General features: G+C 32.2%; 2 non-coding genes across 2 annotated transcripts; both read right to left on the bottom strand.

The window, feature by feature from the left end:
* Positions 1-72: 72 nt before the first annotated feature.
* Positions 73-145, bottom strand: TRNAA-AGC. The gene has a single exon. It is a non-coding gene; the product is annotated as a tRNA-Ala (tRNA).
* Positions 146-282: 137 nt separating this feature from the next.
* On the bottom strand, positions 283-355 carry TRNAA-UGC. Its single transcript has one exon. It is a non-coding gene; the product is annotated as a tRNA-Ala (tRNA).
* Between the last annotated feature and the right edge of the window lie 2420 nt (positions 356-2775).

Here is a 2775-nt window from a genome sequence, read left to right as displayed (position 1 = left end):
TTTTTCTCTCCTACCCACCTTATACATAACATGTTAAATTAACTCATACTGAAAAAAATCATTTCTTTCTTTTGGAGATGCGGGGTATCGATCCCCGTACCTCTTGCATGCTAAGCGAGCGCTCTACCATTTAAGCTACATCCCCACAATTTATGCATCACAAAACCCTAAATTTTCATCATCAATAATAGTGAAAATGAAGAAATATTGCTACACAACAGGTCATGAATAAGGAAAAATTTGAAAAGAAACAATATATTTAATAATAGATAATCTTATTTTTGGAGATGCGGGGTATCGATCCCCGTACCTCTCACATGCAAAGCGAGCGCTCTACCATCTGAGCTACATCCCCATGATTCTTACATCATAAAACCCTATTAATGTCCCATCATCAATAATAGTGAAAATAAAAAAATATCAAAATATTAATAACAAATAGTTTAGATATCCCCACAATTCTTACGTCACAAAGTCCTATGCATCTCGTCATCAGTAATAGTGAAAATGAAAAACTATCCCAGCTCATTATGTCCTAAATAAGAAAAAATTGAAAAGAAATAATATATTTAATAATCGATTCAATTGAAGATGCAAGGTATTGAGCCTCATACTTTCCACATGGGAAATGAACGCTATACCATTCGAACTACATCCCTACGATTTTTACATCAAAAAACCCTAAACATCCCTTCATCAATAATTGTGAAAATGAAAAAGTATATATGCATATTATGTCATAAATAAGGAAATATTGAAAATGAAGAAATATCACTACTCAACATGTCATGAATAAGGAAAAATTGAAAAGAAGTAATTTTCAATAATAGTGACATGAAAAACTATCCCTGCTCATTATGTCGTATCCACATTAGAAGTGAGCGCTCTACTATCTGAGCTACATCCCCATACTACAATCTCTTGAAGGGGCATTTTGAGAATCAAACTCGAGACCTCTCACTCCCAGAGCGAGAATCATACCACTAGACCAAATGCCCTTGTTATACCACTTGAAACGTATGTATGAAGCCTTAGGCCTAGGTATTAAGTTTGTATTTTTTCGTATTGCAGGAAACACGTGAAGTCCTCAGAGGTAGAATGTGTCTTGGAGAATAAAGCCTTGGGATGGGATATTGTATTAAGAGCATGATGGTAAGTATAAAATGTTGAATATGAAGTTAGGTTGATGTCGAATATGAAGTCCTTCGATAAAAAAGGAATTAGACATAAGGGCATTTCAAGAATTGAACTCAAATTGCACCACAAGTGAGAATCATACCACTAAACTAAATGTCTTTTCTTGAACACCCAATATTTTTAACTTCTACTTAAATATATTTTTCTCTCATGAAAAGTTGAATTGTTATAATATAAAAGGGTTATCAAACAACCCAACAAAAGAAACAAACTAATCAATTTGGGTTGGATTGATTCGGTTTAGTTCATCAGTTTGTTTGATTTAATTTTTCTATTTTGTCTCATATGACAAGAAAATAAAGTTGTATTGAATGCACCTTAGTTTCATTTATGACAAACTCATATGAAACATAATTGCATTAATAGTACTCAGAGTTGGAGTCTATAAGCATTTCATAAACTTTCGTGCAATTCATGCTTTATTAAAGATGAGATAAAATTTGGGGAACTTTAAATTACTTCATGTGGAGCTTCAATTACTATATGCTAGTTACAATCTTTAGGATTAATTAATTGGACACAAATTCATGAATTTAGGGAATTTTTTGTGTAATTATCAACTACAACTTATGTTTTCAAATTTTTAGGACATAATTTAGGTAGTTGTTTTTATGAGTCGTAAACTTGTTTCTTTGCATAATATGGATTTAGTTGAACTATTATTATCGATAAGATGGAGAAAGAAATTTTCTTTGAAATGACTAATAGACTTAGGTTCATCGTTGTTGTTTTTTAACTTGTGATTTTGCAGAAAGTTTAACTAATATGAACTGTCATGTCACAAGAACTTTAAAGTAAATCAAGAATATACCCTAAACATCATTCAAGATGGCAATAAAATGGAGTTAAATTGAACACACTTTAGTTTCATGTTTGGCGTGTTTAAGATAAAGCATAATTGTCTTAATGATCTTAAGAGAAATTCCTATTTTATTAGAGGAGACCAACTTTATTTAAGGTACTAGGAGTTTAAGAATCTGGATTTGAATCTGGTTAAGAAACAGTAAGATTTGAAAGTTTTGAATTCTAGACCAAATTTGTATCTAATTATTTCTTTTTATGACTAATTATAAATTAAGAGAAAAATATTTTTGTAAAGATAGATTAAACTCTAAAGCTTTGGTGACAAAACCATGTTTAGACTAGCAGTTTAAAGTTAGGAGATGCGGTCACAGGTGTGATTATTTTGGATGGGTTCGTATGAGGGAGCCTTCAAAGATTGTGCACTCACAGATGGGGTTGTTATGCAGCGTTAGGTTGTTATGCAGCCTTCAAAGATAAAGAGTCGTATATCTCTATGACTCACCTCGATGACACGTCTCTCCGCGACCAAGTAAGCAGTCTAACCCTATTTTGTAGTATATGATATGTTGTAAAACTTGTATGAATTTATTGTATGTTTTGATTTTCGTGGTAGTTATAAAATGTCCTTGAACATTAAAGAGTGAACGTTAACTATATAAGACCATAATGGATCAACGTTATAGTGTCTAGATATGGTGAGGAGGAAAAGAGTGGTCATGAGACATATGACTAGCCTTAGGAAAACAGAGAGTTTTCGTTGCAGAGTGCGAGACA

This window comes from Cucurbita maxima, unplaced genomic scaffold, assembly GCF_002738345.1.
Source record: "Cucurbita maxima cultivar Rimu unplaced genomic scaffold, Cmax_1.0 Cma_Scf00863, whole genome shotgun sequence".
Classification (NCBI taxonomy): domain Eukaryota; kingdom Viridiplantae; phylum Streptophyta; class Magnoliopsida; order Cucurbitales; family Cucurbitaceae; genus Cucurbita; species Cucurbita maxima.
The sequence above is the reverse complement of the archived record's forward strand: the minus strand, read 5'-3'. Positions and strand labels throughout refer to the sequence as shown.